This window comes from Martes martes, assembly GCF_963455335.1.
Source record: "Martes martes genome assembly, chromosome: 5".
Taxonomy (NCBI): Eukaryota; Metazoa; Chordata; class Mammalia; order Carnivora; family Mustelidae; genus Martes; species Martes martes.
In genome coordinates this window covers 155,872,866-155,890,555 of record NC_137892.1, presented here as the reverse complement: position 1 = coordinate 155,890,555, position 17,690 = coordinate 155,872,866, and the positions used below count along the sequence as shown (strand labels likewise).

Sequence of the window (17,690 nt, the reverse complement as noted above, 5' to 3'; positions counted from 1 at the left end):
AATGATTTGAAGAATTTGTCTACATAAAAACTTGCATATGAACATTTTTAGGTGCTTTATTGCTAATCACCAAAAAAAAAAAAAAAAAATGGAAGCAACAAAGAAGTCCTTCAACAAATAAATGGATAAACTATGGTACGTATATACATGGAATATTATTTAGCAGTAAAAATAAATGAGCTCTTAAGCCATGAATGGATACAGTGGATCTTTAAATGCATGTTAGTAAGTTAAAGAAAACAGTCTAAAAGCTTCCATAGTTTATGATTCCAACTATATGATGTTCTGGAAAAGGCAAAACTCTAGAGATAGTAAAAAGATCAGTGGTTTCCCATGGACTAGGGAGTGGGGAATGGTATGGTGTGAAAGACCAAGAGCTAAAGCACAGGAAATTGTTTAGTTGAATAAAGACTGTCTCCTTAACCAGACTTCAGCCAGAGTCCCCTAAGCCCTCTAGTCCTCAACCTTGGGATTCGTCCTTACAGGACCTCCATTGCCTAGTTACAGCAAAAATCCTATTAAGCCAGTTTAGACAGAATACCCCAGCCTTGATAACTGATCACTCTGGCCTGCCTTCACCAAGAATATTGCCAAATTGCTTTAGCCAGAATCCCTCGTGGCTCCTGGTATTTCCTCTTAGAAATTTTCTGTCTGCTGATCACCGCCCTGTTCACTGGCCATAAATCTCCGTTTGTTCATGCTGTATTGAGCCCACCTACATACTAGGTCTCTTTTCCCCTATTGCAATAGTCCATGAATAAAAGATGTTGTTAACCTCTTTGATTACTGTCTGGTTCTGATTTTCTTTAGTAGTTCATGGAGCTATTCTGTATGATACTGTAATTATGTATACCATAAAGCCTTACGACACCAACAGTGAACCTTAGTGTAAACAATGGACTTTCGTTAACAATGATGTATCAATATTGTTTCATTAATTGTTGTAAATGTACCACATTAATGCAAGTTGTTAGGAACAGGGTAATATGAGTCTCTGTGTATGTGAAGGGTTATATATAGTAAATCTCTGTACTCTCTGTTCAATTTTTCTGTAAATTGAAAACAGGATGATGCCATTGACTCATCTGAGAAAGTCTGGAGAAAGAGCCAGCAGGCATTTGGGTCAATAGTTAAAAGGTGAGTACATTCGCTGATGTTGTATAGGTGGTTGTAGCTGGATTTCAGAAAAGGGTGGTTAGTCAGAGATGTATACCTGCAGATTATTTAGAACAATGGCGATAAATCAAATCCAAGGGTGAGATTATAAAATGAAAGAAAAAAAGACAATGTCAATCCTCAAGTAATTCCAAAATTTGGAAATTAATAGAAATTTCAAAGAAATAGAAGAAATAGAAGTGAGAGTGACCTATGAAGAGGACTGATTTGGAAGTGAGGAATAGAAGACTACATGGTAGTTTTTATTTGCAAATATTTTTGTTTTGGACTTCAATTATAGGCTGTGTTGGTACAGAAAAGAATGCCGCATGAAAGATGGAGGCTCCTTGAGTAGTGGGAGGACAATGGGTCAGCAGAGCAATGATTCCCTGGGCTGAGAATGTTGAAGGTCCATGTGGCTGGGGGACACGACTTTAGTGACAACCATTATTTCTAGAGAAGACTTTCTCCAGCAGTATTCAGCCTCTTGCGGGGCTTCTTGGAGGGTGTGGGTGGTTGGGCCACTGGACTGGGTTTCGGATGTGCAGATAATGGAAGAAGAGAGGGGAAGAAGTTGGAAGTGTGCAGTAGATTCCTGTGACTGCTGTCACAAATTACCACAAACTTAGTGGCCTAAAACAAAACAGATTTATTATCTTACAGTTCGAGCAATGAGAAATCCCAAATCATTTTAACTGCTCTGAAATCAAGGTGTTGGTAAGTCTGCCCTTCCTTTGCAGGCACCAGGGAAAACCTTATTTACTCCTGGTTCTGATAGTATCAGACATTCCTGGCCTGTGGCTACATCACTCTCATCTCTGTCTCTCTCTTCCTGTCTCCTCCTCTGTGCGTGTCAGATCTCCTTTTACTTTTCTCTCTTTTAAAAATATTTTATTTGTTCATTTGAGATAGAGAGAGTGAGAGAGAGAGAGAGAGAGAGCGAGAGCATGAGTAGCGGGAAAGGGGCAGAGAGAGAGGGAGAAGCAGACTCCCTGCTGAGCAGGAATCCTGATGTGGGACTTGATCCCACAACCCTGAGATCATGACCTGAGCCAAAACAGATGCTTAACTGACTGAGCCACCCAGAAGCCTCTCCCTTTTACTTTTCTCTTACAAAAATTGTGCCAGTGCATTTAGTGCCCACCTGGTGTTGGGGTCCGTTATCAAAGGAACGAGACTGAGACATAGTGAAAGTTATGCCAAGCTTTATTCTATGCCAAGCATTAGAAGTCAGACTGACTGGCCAGGGCTGCCTCTGAAGAGAGCGACGACTCCCTATCTTACAGGCTACCTTTTGTTGGGTAAAACTGCAACCCATATCTTGTTATTTTAACCCACCGGGTTCGTGTGTCTTTTGCTGATTGGTTAGTTCCATCTGGTCTGGTGATTTGTTATTTAAGATTACTTCATACCAGAAACTGTTATAAACAGTACTTTTGGGAAGGCTAAGTTATGTTAGGCCACACGCAGGTGGCCAAATGAATTACAATTTACCCTGTAGTAGCTGTTTGAACTAACCTATCACTCTGGTAAGAACTGGTGCCCAAGTTTGGCGCCCAAAAGGTGGGGTTTACATTTTTTGGTGGTTAGGGAGGTAGTATGTGTGCTTTTTACTGATTGGATGTCTCCACCTGGCCTGACTCGTCCTTGTATTCTGGGCTCTGTTATTAGGAACTGGCCAACCATATTTTACTGGTTTCCCGGACTTGCTTTTAAGTAAGTTTCTCGGTGGGGGGGGGGGGGGTGGTGGCAGGGAGGGTTAATTTAAGTTTACTGCACAAACAATAAAATGGCTGTTTAACCGAGATGGAGTCACTCTGGCTAAGTAGGCCCTTATACTGGATAATCCAGGTTATTTTTCCATCTCAAAATTATTAATTTAAATTTACTGGCAAAGACCTCTTTTCCAAATGAGGTAACATTTACAGGGATTTGGACATTATGACTTTGGGAGCTATTATTGGCTTATACAAGGCGCTGGAAAGAAAGTTGATTTTGATGATGAGTATGTGATGGATCCCAAGGAAGATGAAAGAGGTAGAAGGAAGAAGGTAAAACATGGAGAAAAAGCAAACTGTTAATAGTATTATTAATGTATTAAAACACCTAAAAGCCAGGCTCAAAACCATAAACTATTTTATTTCTGTTAAAAAATGTATATATCTTAGTGTGTGTAAATGCATCCATAATATAACACAGAAGTGTGTTAATCGTGACTATTTCTTGTTGGTGTCATTAGGCTAATTTTTGTTTTATATTTATTCAGTTTGTATTTTCTACATATTTATCATAAACAAAATTAAATTTTTTTCCACATAAGGAAGCATTTATTTGAGGTTTAACATGAAATCATGCAAATAAAATTTGTATAAACACACATCCACATCAAGGCATAACACTGAGCAAAAGACAAAGTAAAAACAAAGAAAACTAATTGGTGGCTATACATAGTTGAACACAGTGGTGCCTTGTACACTAGAAAGTCTTTTACAAAATAATCATCTGAGATCAACAGAAGACCAATCTTTAATGCCGTCCTGCAAGATGGGTTAACCAGCAATCGCCTACTGTTTTCTCCAATGTCCTCCTTTAGCATGGCTGGTAATTGTTTTGGTGATTGCCACCCCCTTGAGACACCTCGCCAGAAGAGCTCTGTTGGCCCCCATAGTCTGCATACCCCTGCCCATATCCACTGTTCCCAGAGTTATTACACCCAGTGTAATCATTAGCTGCCATAGCCACTACAGTTCTGATCACCACCATGGGCACTATTGTAATTTCCATACCCTTGATCATAATAGTTACTAAATCCTTGGTTCGAGTTTTGGCCCCAACCTCCTCCTCGACCCCTAGAACCCCCTCGACCACCAGTTGCAGCACCTCTTCCTCCTTTTCGTTGTTGCTGTTGCTGCCTTTACACCTCTTTGGGTTGTGCAACTTTGATTTCACACTTCCCAGAACGAATTTGATGATATCTGCTTTCTAACAATTTCTGTACTGGCCCTTCGTCTGTATATGTGATAAAACAAAATCTTCTGCTTTCATTTGTTTTTGTATCCATGGGGAGTTCAATATTTTCAATCTCTCCAAAGGCTCCAAAATATTCTTTAATTTGTTCTTCAGAAGGATCTGGGCTCAATCCACCGACAAAAATCTTTTTGGGCAGTTCTTTCCCTTTTAATGCTTTGGCCCCTTTGGGGTCTATCAATTTGCCATCCAGTTTGTGTTCCTTTAGTTTCAAAACTTTGTTAACACTAGCAGCATCTTTGAAAAGCACAATCTAAATGCTCCTGAGTTTCCAGTCACTGGATCAGTTTTAATTGTACGGTCTACCACTTCCTCAAATCGAGACAAATATTTCATCAGACCTTTCTTGCTTGTATCTCAGCTCAAGCTTCCAATAAATATTTTGTGTCACCCTGCTGATTCTTGCTTGTGTTGATCTTGGATCCCTCTGCAAATTCCTTTATGTTGCTGTACTTGTTCATGTCCTCTGTTGTGGCAGACTTGGTGGCCCGGGGGGTGGGGGGAGGTGTGGGGGGGGGAAGGGTGGAGGTGGGGGTGCTGGTTGTCGGTCTGGGTTGGGGCAGCAGCAGGGGCGAGCGTTGTCTGGAGCTGGATTTAAAGTGTCATTGGAAGAGAACAAAATCAAATCTTCAAAGACCCCGCATTATGTTATATTATATATGGCTCCTTTTTTACTCCTTTTGAAATTATATTTTCCTAAAATATTTGAAATAAAACATGGCGTTGTGGCTCAAGCAATATCATAAGGCCAGAAACATAGTGCCCATTTAAGTGTGGTCTGTGTCTTAGGTTAGAGCAACATTAGCTCCTTAAGCATAAGAGTTTGTTGTTCTAGGGTAAAACACTATGTAGTCTGACTACCTGTGGATTTGAACATCAATAATCAGACATAGAGGGAGCAGGTGTTAACGCTGTCAAAATCTTGGCAATTTATTTTTCCCAACTTAAATCCTCCTTCAGTTGCTGATAGATATTATTCTTCAGCTCCCCCTTGATCTCAGCTGGAGTCTCTGACTTGAGGCTTATGTGGTGATTATAAAGTACCTAAAACTCTTCAGATGAAAGGAATATTAGTACAAAATACTAATAAGCATTATAATTATAAGTGGTCTCAGCACTAGGGTGTTTGCTGGCATCAGAAACTGGGAATAAGCAGTCTGAATACAAAACTGTCAAAAACATTTCGTTGGGGAAGCATTTTAGGACGGTTGGTGAGAAAGCATTGACTCCAAGTTGTGTTAATCTAATTCTTCTTTAAAATCGTGAAAGAAATTATGCAATGACCCAAAGCAAGCAAACAGATAAGGATGGTAATTTGGAGCCTTATCGATCCGAGGAAATGGAATTGAATGACCAATGTCTATGTCAGGTAAAAGACAACATAATTAAACTGATTTCTTTGGAGACATAGGAAGATGGATTTTCTTGAAGATCATTACTGACCTGCTATATTAGGGGAAAAAAGACAATTGCTGTAGTATGTACCTCCATCCTTATTACATATTGGTATTAATCTCTGTGATTTTTAAAGATGGCACCTGTATGCTTAATGTCTGCCATTTGGTTTTCTTGTAATTACCAAAAATATTTGCACTACCGATTTTTATGAGCATCATGTGGTCATGATATCAGCAGTTGCCATGAGATAAAACTGTCAGCACTCACATTATTTTTCAGTGTATTATTGCCCTTAAAGACTTTTATTTGTTGTTTTACAAAATGTTAACAGAACCTCCAAGTGACAATGTTCCCATTACTTTTAAACAAAATGAAGGGCACACTCTGATTTCTCACAGACTCTTGTCTCTGCATTTATTGACATTTTAAATTCAAATGTCAAACTTAATAGTGATACAAGAGAATGTTTTCATAATGAATGGAATAGATGAACTTTTGAAAGCAGATTATGGTCAGTGGGTTAATAAAATGCAAGCACTCAGGGATGACTCTGGGCACTATGATTTTGTATAAAATGATTGGAAAAATAAATTCTGCTTTTAGCATAGAAATGTAACTTAATTAATCCCATCCAAATATCCTTTCTCTGAAATGTTGCTGGCTGCATGAGATCACTGTTACTTATTGCTAGCTGAGGTCTAAAGATACTAGCACATCAACTCTTTCAAGGAGGAACAGGATTTTTACCTATACTTATCCCAGTGGCTGTACTTATGAAACTTTAATGTGTGTAGGGATAGCTGAGGGATCATGTCTCCTCTTCAGTAAGCGGATTGGGCCACAAGATTTTGCAGTTCTAGCAAGCTCCCAGGCAAGATGCCTGCTGCTAATTCACAGATCATACTTTGAGTAGCAAAGTCCTATGGTAGAATATCCTATAGGCCCTTCAAATCAGTATGTACTTACCAGGTTCAGCATTAATACTCTTCTCTGCATGTTGATTGTCAAATCCTCTCACCTAACAAATGGCCAGGAATCCCTTTGACCAAGGAAAGCTGTTTATTATGCCTAATGCAGTAACAGAGAGCACTGCTTTGGCAGAATCTAAGTAAAATTTTGGAACGGACAGTTTGGAGAAAGATATTGATATTGACTGAAAGGTGGGAAACTGATCTAAATGGATAAACTTCATGACATAATGGTTTGGGATTGATGGATAGAGATGGGAGATATTTAAAATGAGCCCCAATAAATAGGCCACTGCCTGATAAGCAAGCTCTTTGCCCAGATGAGAAATCTATTCAGAAAAGGGAGCCACTGGCTCAGGTGAAAACTGTCTCTACAAATTAATTTTCAGAAATGTTATGCAATAAACAATGAAATTGTTTCTGGGTTGTGCTCTTATATACCTGGCCAAGAGTTTCATGGATCAAGTTGTTTAAGCATTTTGACGAAAGTAGTGATATTATTTCTCATGCCTCAGATACTATTCTGAAATAATGATAGGTCTGCCTTCCCAGTGACAAAGACAGAGGCAGATTGTATTCCCACGTTTTTCTCTTGTCCTCATTCGTATGCTTAATTTTCATCAGCTACATACCAGATATCTCTTGCACACTATGTCCTAACAATATTGTCAGATATCATTTCTGGACCATAAGCCATAGAGTCCATTCAGTGTCATACCCTGTCTTTTTAACACAGTCCCTAAGAGTGAGTGAGTGCTGGATAAGTTTACTCAAGAATGGAAGAAAAGAAGGAGGAGGATGAAGGCGGGATGGAAAGACAGAGGGAGGTAAATGTATCTCTAAGTGTAAAATGAAACTGATCATCCAATTTTATCAAGTTGCATCGGTAAGAAGCTTTTCAGCTTGCGGAACGGAGGAATCGATATCATGTCTTATGATGAAATCCCAAACGTCTGGTCAGGAAGTTAGAACAGTACAGTTACTTTCATAAATGAAAGACTAGAAGATGATCTTCTTTCTTTTATTCAGAATATTTTACCAAAAATGATAATCCAGTTGAAAGCGAATACAGAGAATTTCAGTGTTAAGAAGGCAAAGTGATCTTGTGACTCTTTACTGTTCCTCATAAGGAAGACAAAAGTCCTGGGAAGGGGTCTCTGTGTGTGTGCTGTGTGTCTGTTTCAAACTTAGGACTTTATTTCTCACCGGTTATTAAATTTGGCTATTATTCTCTCTCTCCTAGTAAGCACCACATTTATGATTATGTTACACTTGAGGTCACCTATAATCTGAAGCAATAACTAATGAGATGCTTTCCTTGGGTTTCCTCTTGCTGAGATAAAAAATTGCCCTCTGTAGCTCTGCATAGGAACTTGAGGTTGGAACCAGAATAGGAAAAGTTCTTTAATAGTATTGAATTAATATGGATTAACCTGGGGTTCTCTAACTGTGGTTTCCTACCAGTAACACCAGCTGCTAGATGTTTATTAGAAATGAAAATGCTTAGGCTACACTTTAGACATACCAAATCCAACTCTAGTGTTGGGGCCCAGCATATAGGTTTTATTAGGCGCTCCAGGTGGTGTTGATGGCTGCCGGCATTTGAGAACGAGTGGACTTGGGCATCGATAGCATCATGCTATCCGTAAAGCAAGGGTAGGAGTTTGTAAAGTAACATTTTCTGCATCATCTTTCAGGGGAAATGGAGTGATATGCAAGTCCCAAACCACATGGGATGCAATTTAATAGAATTCATTAAGATTCTTCTAATAAACTCTCACTCCAGTAACTCCTTATTCTTGCACCAGGCTCCCCCTCCTTTCCCCTCCTCTTCTGGTGCACACTTGGTTCCACACGAGTAGACCATCAGACCTTGAAGCATCAGCTTGTGGGAATATGCATCTAGCGAGTGAATCTTCCCCTGAAGAGGTGTTTGAATATGAGAATTCCACAGCAGTTTCTGAAAGAATTAGATTTTTCTCCAGATAGTTACACAGCCATTTCAGATCAGCCTGATCAAAATGTTAGAAGAGTTTTTTAAAATTTAGTTTAATTTTTTTTTCAGTGTTCCAAAATTCACCGTTTATGCACCACACCCAGTACTCCATGCAAACCATACTCTCCACAATACCCACCACGAGGCTCACCTAACCTCCCACCCCCGACCCTTCCAAAATCCTCAGTTTGTTTCTCAGAGTCCACAGTCTCTCATGGTTCGTCTCCCCCTCTGATTTCCCCCAACTCCCTTCTCCTCCCCATCTCCCCATGTCCTCCATGTTATTCCTTATGCTCCACAAGTAAGTGAAACTGTATGATAATTGACTCTCTCTGTTTGACTTATCTCACTCAGCATACTCTCCTCCAGTCCTGTCCATGTTGACACAAAAGTTGGGTATTCATCCTTTCTGATGGAGGCATAATATTCCATTGTATATATAGATCATACCTTCTTTATCCATTTGTCTGTTGAAAGGCATCTTGGTTCTTTCCACAGTTTGGCAACTGTGACCATTGCTGCTATGAACATTGGGGTACAGATGGCCCTTCTTTTCACTACATCCGTATCTTTAAATGTTAGAAGAATTTTTAGTGATATTCCAAAACAGAAATGGTCGAAGAGGAGGGCAAGAGGCATGAGATGATAGTAGGGTAGTAGGATAAGGTAGAGAGAGGAGAGAGAATTCAAGAAATGAATTGACTTTTGTAGAAAAGAATTTAGACACAGCTAGAGCCTGGACCTATTGGAAAAATCTGTCCTTGAAAATTGGCTTTCAATCACTTTCCTGAGGAGCATGCAAGAAAGTGTTAAGTCTAGGGACCAGCTTGCAGATAGCCATTCCTACCACGTCAGGGGGCGTTCAGAAAGTAAAGGATTCAGCCAGTTTGACTAATTAAAGGAAATTGATGATCTGGGGCCTGGATGCCCAGTGAAATATCTTACCCTTAGAGAAAAGGCTGTGGTGGTTCTTACCCTATGTAGCTCTTTATAAGACCTTTCATCATCTACTATCATTACCTGCTTCAAGAGAATTCATGTTTCCCTGTGTTTTCACTTGGTGACAAAATGGGCAATGTGTGTGTGTGCGTGTGTGTGTGAGAGAGAGAGAGAGAGAGAGAGATAGACAGAGAGAGATGGATAGGTTAGAAGGATAGAAGAGGGTCTGGATACAAGATTGGATTCCTACGATTTGTCTTGGAAAACTGGACGATTAAACCTGCCATTTACAGAATAAGATGAAAATAACAAAGGATAGCTCATCTACTCATGTCAGTCTTGGACTTACAAATCTTGGAAAATTTAAGATCAGATGGTACTGATTACTATACCTAAGACTACTTGTATTCTTTTAAATTAGGGTGCGTATGAATTTTGCTTGAAATGTATCCACTGTATAAGTGAATTGAAAGAATATAAATAAGTTGAAATTTCCATTAAATTGTATATGGAACAAGATGGGATCGGGAGGGAGACAAACCATAAGAGATTCTTCATCTCAGGAAACACACTGAGGGTTGTTGGGGGTCGGGGGGAGGGATAGGGTGGCTGGGGGACGGACACTGGAGAGGGTATGTGCTGTGGTGAGTGCTATGAAATGTGTAACCCTGATGATTCACAGTCCTGTACCCCTGGGGCAAGTAATACGTTATATGTTAATAAAAATAATTTTAAAAATTCTATATGGAAAGATGTAATGAATGTCAGCTTTATCATTCTTCCTTTTTTATAACATTTCACAAGAAAAGAGATCATTCATTTGACTCCTAAAAACCATCTGAGAGTGGGATGGGCAGACTTCGGGTTTCACAGCTTACAATAAAACCAGGTTAATGATTTGTACTGGTTTGAATTTGTGTTGAGTTCATATCATTCTTGTCTGGCTATTTCTGAAGTATTTAATACAGGATGGTTTAGAGACGTATTAGGAGAAACTGATTTGAAATATGGACAAAAGAGGAATCATTCTAAGTTTGGGTCATTGCATATTTAAAGCCATGCAGTGGTGTTTAATAATGGAGACATACTAAAGTTAAGACATAGAAAATAGTGCTCCCAGTATAATTGTAAACTTGATGATGCTGCACACACAGCAAAAGTCTTTGATTTAGGAAGCCAACCCCATATGAAATAACTATACATAAATTGTTATTAGAGACACTTTGATGGGAATTGTAATTCTAAAATTTGTTGCTTGGATCCATATAAATTTGTAACTACAATATTTTTGTGAATTTTTTCCACGTAAATTCATTAAAAGGAGAAAACATGTTTTTGTTATATCTTATGAAGTCTTCCAGAATATAAAGTTTTAATTTTAATATCAGGATAAAAAATAGGGGTGGACTTTTCACATTTAAAGATTTTAATAATGAGATAAAATTTAATAATGAGATAAAAGGCCAATAAGCAGAAAAATATAAAATACATTATTCATACCAGCTTTCTATAAAAGTACTTTAATTTTTTGAGTTGCAAAAGCACGAGGTATTGGGCATCTGGGTGGCTTAGTCAGTTAAGCTTCTGCCTTCGGCTCAGGTCATCATCCCAGGGCCCTGGGATCCAGCCCCGCATCGGGCTCTCTGCTTGGCGGGGAGCCTGCTTCTCCATCTCCTCCCTGCTTGTGCTCTTTCTCGCTATCTCTGTCTCTGTCTCTCAAATAAATAAAACCTTTAAAAAAAAAAACCCCACGAAGTATTATATTGATTATTGATGCAACTATACGAGTAGGGAAAATTCGGTATTACAGTTCACTTTTCCAAAGTGGTGTGGAGATAGAATAGCAGGAAGTGGTTGTAAAATTGATAGAACAAGGGGTGCCTGGGTGGCTCAGTGGGTCAAAGCCTCTGCCTTCGGCTCAGGTCATGATCTCAGGGTCCTGGGATCAAGCCCTGCATCCGGCTCTCTGCTCAGCAGGGAGCCTGCTTCCTCCCCACCCCTCTCTGCCTACTTGTGATCTCTCTCTCCGTCAAATAAATAAATAAAATCTTAAAAAAAATTGATAGAACAAAAGATGCACAAAAGAGTGCCGTTAAGTTCCATAAAATACATGTCAGAAGGCTCGAAGGCTCCCTATATTCCAATACATGGTTTGGCTTTAGTCATCTCTGCACTTACGCATGTAGTTGTTTTCAGAGTCAGCAGCAAAACTTTTACTTTTTTTGTTATATTCAACACTTTCAGATTAAAACCATAATCCTAATTTTAGAAAATTTAGAGCACCCAGAGAAGCATAAAAACTATTGAAAACTCCTTGTAAAATAGGCTCTGATAGGAGATATCTGTCCACATATTCACACATTTCTCAAAAATACATTTTGGTAGCTACTTTTATTAAAAGAACATATGTAATATTATATACAGGGATACATGTGTATACATATAAAACATGGATCATGGTACACATAGATCCTGCTTCTATTAATATTTTAAACATCTTTTTAAAAATGACTTCATAATCCAATATAAGGCCATTTATAAACAGGATCATTGGCTGATTCTAAAATTTTTCTAGTGGAGGGTGCCTGGGTAGCTCAGTCAGTTAAATGGTTGCCTTCGGCTCAGGTGACCTTGCCAGGGTCCTGGAATTGAACCCTGCATGGGGCACCCTGTTCAGTGGGGAGCCTGCTTCTCCCTCTACCCCCTCCCTGCTTGCACTCTTTCCCTCTCTCTGTCAAATCAATAAATAAAGTCTTTTAAAAAATTTAAAAAATAAAATTTTTATAGTGTAAAATTTGGGTGCATAGTGCTAAACTTTTATTTACTTATTTACTTGAAGATTTATTTATTTATTTATTTGACAGAGAGAGAGAGAGAGAGATTGAGAGAGAGAGAGAGAGAGAGAGAAGCAGGCTCACCACTGAGCAGGCAGCCCTCCTTGGGGCTCGATCCCAGGACCCTGGGATCATGACTTGAGCTGAAGGCAGATACTTAACCAGATGAGCCATCCAGGTGCCCTTCTTTTTATTTTTATTTTGTTAAGATTTTATTTATTGATTTGACAGAGAGCAAGAGAAAGAGAGAGAGCGCGCGTTAAACCTTCATTTTTGTATATATTTTCTTATTTCCTTACCATATTTTCTACGAGGGACGCTTAGAAGCCAAGGAGCATAAACTTCCTGCAGGTCTCCTAAAACGTACCACTTTCTGTTATGAAGTTTGCACGAGCCCTCTGCTGAGTGATCACCCAAGATTTGTTCTCGGCTCTCTTAAATTAAGCAAGGAGAGAATGATTACAGATAGGACCACTGTCAAAAAGCCATCAGAGAAGAGCCAGGTGAATGGCAGCTGGACTAGCCCTGACACCATGAGCAGCTGAGACCTCTAACAAAATTCATCTTCAGATACTCTAAGTGAGGAAAATAAAACCTACCTTTGGTAGCTCTCTTTTAAGAGCCCTCTTTTTCTTGCTTTTTGGCTTTTTAATTTATCAGACAAGTGAGATTATTTGTAACCCTTACAAAGATGTTTTGTATGGCCAATGGTTTTTATTATTTGACATGAAATAATACACCTTATTTGGTATTCAGTCGAAGGCATAGTAACTGTCATGTTAGAGAAAACAACTTGGTTTCAAAGGGAAGCGTGTTTTTTTTCTTTTTTTATTATTCTGTTTATTTATTCAAGAGAGAGAGCAGAGTGAGAGAGAGAGAGCACAAGTGGGGGTGAGGGGCAGAGGGAGAGGGAGAAGCAGACTCCCCACGGAGTAGGGAGCCTGATGTGAGGCTCGATCCCAGGACTCTGGGATCATGACCTGAGCCGAAGGCAGATGCTTAACTGACTGAGCCACCCAGGCGCCCCAAAAGATAAGTGCATTTTTTCGGTGAAAAATAAATATTCTTCAGCATCTTCTAAACGACTTAGAAGTATTTTTGAGAAGTTCCAGAAGTGTTTGGGCTAGACTAGATATGTAGACTCCCAAAGCTAGCTGCTCTTTAGATAACCTCGCTCATTTGGGATTTTAAATTCCAGGATTACTGAGAGACAGAGACAGATGGAGAATGGTGAATACAGAAAGAGAGAGAGAGAGAGATGGAGGGAGAGACAAGGACAGAGAGACAGAGACAGAGACAGAAACAGACACACACACGCACACACGAGAAGGAATGCAAGAGAGACAGAGTCAGAGACAAGAAAGAAACAGAAAATAAAAGCATATGTTTAGCGATTCTGAAAATGTTCCTGAAAAATAGTGTCTAGTTTAGTTTTTCCACATCACATCACATGATGATCTTTACGGCTGTAACAACTTTCAAAGCCACGTTTCTCTTCTTATGAGAGGAATATCCTCCCTCACCTTGCTCTATCAAAATGTGTTAGTACAATAAATCCTTGACTCCAACAATTTAAAAATGCAGTGAGACCCAAAGTTTTCAAATTTAAAATAAGGGAAAATTCGCCACTTTGCTATTGAAATGTGCTCCATTATAAATAATTTCTTGTCCTAAATTCCAGCTATCACAAGACGCTGACGCCATTCATCTGGAAAATGTAAAGAAAACAAGGCAGATGAGCTGAAATGAAAATAAATCTTTCACAAATTTGCGCATCAGCACTTTTCTGTTTTTAGATAGAAAACATTGATAGTGCAAACGATTTCATAATGTGTAGATTCTTCCTCTGAGCAATAGTCACTTCCATATATTTTAGTTTTATTAATAGAGCGAATCCACATGAATTTCTTTCCTGCAAATTCTTACACACTCATCCTGGGATCTAGTCTCATTTCCATGTGGACTTAAATATCACTACAGTCTGAAATCTCCTCTCTGGTGTTTTGTGTGTATCTTTCACAAAAGGTAACTAAATGAAATTGGGTATAGATCTCTGTTAATCTAGATTCTTCCTAAATTCTAAACTCTGATATCCTAACTGCATGACTTCTTCTAAAGCCAACAAGTTCTGAAATCACTGCTTTCTCCTCTGTCCTTCATTTTCTTTTTCCTTTTTTTTTAAGATTTTATTTATTTTTTGTCAGAGAGAGAGAGCACAAGTAGGTAGAGTGGCAGGCAGAGGCAGAGAGAGAAGCAGGCTTCCCGCTGAGCAAGAAGCCCGAGGCGGGACTTGATCCCAGGACTCTGGGATCATGACTTGAGCTGAAGGCAAATCCTTAAATGACTGAGCCACCCAGGCATCCCCATTTTCTTATTTCTGGGTTTACCTGTCTTTTTCAGAAACGTCTTAGCTTCATTAATACAATAGTTATGTCACTCATATTCAACATTTTGTCTCCTGTGCCACCAAAGAAGTCATTCAATAAATATTTTCTGAATATTTAGGTGTTAATTAATTTAGAGATTGACAAACACTTACTGAGAATTCCAAGAGTCACATAATGTTTTAATAGCAAGTGATCGTTCTCTCCTAAATTATACTCTAATTTTAATCTCTTTTAATCACTAAATACCATCAATATTATTTACTACATTTTTGGAGCCATTTCATACATAAGCATTTATAGATGCATAAAGGTAACATTTATCTCTTTACTTTGCTAAAGTGAAGCCACACAATGTTCATGTAACAATGCATAATCCACTTCAATTTTTAAAGTGCTTTGTAAGTGTTCCATATTATGAATGAACTCTAATTTCTTTAAGTAAGTGCCTTATTAATGTACATATAAGTAGTTTCCAGCTGTTGCTACGACATGTGCTTTTGCAGTGAACACTCTTACATACACATTTTTGCTTAATAACTCTAAAGGTCAAAAGGAAAGTGCATTTTAAATTTTGATAAGTGTACTTAATCTGGCTTCATTCTGGAAAGATTATAACAGTTTATTCTTTTATTGCAGTGTCTGGGAGTGTTCGTTTTCCAATATCCTTTCTAACATGCTCTTTATTTTACTTAGTAATCTTTGTATTTTATTAACCATATACAAAAATAAACTCTTGATCCTTATTCCCCAAACCGCCCCTCAGTCATTCCTTTCTCAACAGTGGCAACTTTTGTACCAAGGGTCTCCAGAGGCAGGGTTTCTATATTGCAGTTCTGAGGCAGAATTCCTGCCTTTGTTGTTAAATTTCTCAACTGATTAGATGAGGCCCACCCACATTATGGGGGGTAATCTGCTTTACTTCAAGTCTACTGATTTAAATGCTAATCCCATCTTCAAAGTATCTCCAGTAACATCCAGGCTGGCAAAGTTTTGCCAAACAATTAGATATCCTGGCTTAGACAATTTGACATGTAAAATTAACTAGCACAGCAGTCTACACATTGCTCAGGCCAAAAGTCTTAGAGTCACTTTTGACTGGTCTCTTTCATAGGACATAACTAGTCTATAACTAAGTCCTATAGGTTTTACCCTCAAAGCCATCTTTTTATCTTCACATCCATATCTATCATTGTGCTCCAATGACAATGATTCTTGGATGACTACAGTGGCCGCCAAGCCACTCTCTTGCTTTCCACTCTTGCCTGCACCATCTCCCATTCCCCTCCAGTACACATATATCCTCCATAAACACAATCAGATTAATCTTTATTAAGGTCACTCCTCTGCTCAGAACACCCCAATGGTTTCCCATCTCAAGCCAAGTAAAATCAGAATTACTTGCTGCTGACAAGACTGCAGCCTCTGGGCCCTGGCCTCATCTCCATCACTGTGCCATCTTATGTCACTATGGCCACATTAGTCTCTTTGCTGTCCTTTGACCAAAGTCCTATCTCAGAGCCTTTTCTCTTCTGTTCTATCTGCCTCACATTCCCTTCCCCAGATAGCTGCATTTCATCATACCTCACTGGATTGAGGTCTCTGCCCCCAAATCCTCATAACAAAGTCATTTCCTAACCAGCCTTTTTTTTTCTTTATTGTGTTCTATTAGTACATCATTAGTTTTTGATATAGGGGGTATGGGTGAGCCTGGTGATGGGTATTTAGGAGGGCATGGATTGCATGGAGTACTGGGTGTTATACGCAGACAATGAATCATGGAACATTGCATTTAAAATGCTAACAAGCATTTTAAAATTCATTTAAAATGCCAACAAGCATTTTTAAAAACAAGCATGCCAGGGGCGCCTGGGTGGCTCAGTGGGTTAAAGCCTCTGCCTTCAGCTCAGGTCATGATCCCAGGGTCCCGGGATCGAGCCCCGCATCGGGCTCTCTGCTCAGCGGGGAGCCTGCTCCCCCCTCTCTCTGTCTCTGCCTACCTCTCTGCCTACTTGTGATATCTCTCTCTGTGTCAAATAAATAAATAAAATCTTAAAAAAAAAATTGTGCCAAACTCTGGAAGTCTCTATGCCTATGATCTTATTTGGCTTCATTTCAATAATCACATTCTGATATAAAATGTATGAATTATGAACCTGTCAACTTAATTTCTGTTAGTTTCCCTCCAGTCCCCATACAATGGAATATAAGTGCCATGAAAGTGGAAACAAAACCAGAACTTTTCACTGTAGTGTCTCCAAGTAATTAGAATTGATTGCGCCAATACAGTCTCCACTCTAAAAATTTAAAGATCCATTACTTGATTCGCAATATTTGTTTAATTTAAATACCTCTTTTTTGAATTATTGAATGGATGCGTCATATAATAAGCTCATGCTTTACTAATTAAACAAAATATTTTTATTTCATACTTTCAAAATCATTTGCTGTGTGTCTTTCATCTCCCTTTTATAAGTAGGAGAATAGAATAAAATAATTTAACTATTTGACTATTAAAGAGCTAATAAGAATAAAACTATGTTGAGACACTGGGTTTTGTGACTCAAAGTCTGTAAAGTAGAAAAAAAAAATCCATGTCAGTAAAATAATGTTCAAACCTCCAAAAAGATATAATAATTTTAAATTTGTATGCACAAAACAACACAGTTTAAAAATACTCAAAATGCAAACGTATATAGCTGAAGGTAGAAACAGAGAACACATTTATTATTGGAGACTTCTCTATCTTTCTCTTAGCAACTGATTGAACTACTGGACAGAAAATCAGCAAATATAGAGAAGATCCACAACTGAAGGGTCTGCCAATAGAATGTAAAAGATTTGTACAGACCACTTCACCCCAAACTGCAGAATATATATATATATATATATATATATTCTCTATGAATATATATATATACACATTCTGTTCATGCACACACGGTGCATTTACCATGATAGGCCATATGCTGGGTCATAAAAACAAAAC

The 17,690-nt window shown here is 38.7% G+C and overlaps 1 pseudogene across 1 annotated transcript; it reads right to left on the bottom strand.

Annotated features, from left to right (window-relative positions):
- Window positions 1-3,744: 3,744 nt before the first annotated feature.
- Window positions 3,745-15,982, bottom strand: LOC308343376 (heterogeneous nuclear ribonucleoprotein D-like; annotated as a pseudogene). The gene is made up of 3 exons: window positions 15,854-15,982; window positions 8,330-8,508; window positions 3,745-4,770 (listed from the first exon to the last, which is right to left on the bottom strand). The product of its transcript is annotated as a heterogeneous nuclear ribonucleoprotein D-like (transcript).
- Window positions 15,983-17,690: the final 1,708 nt, after the last annotated feature.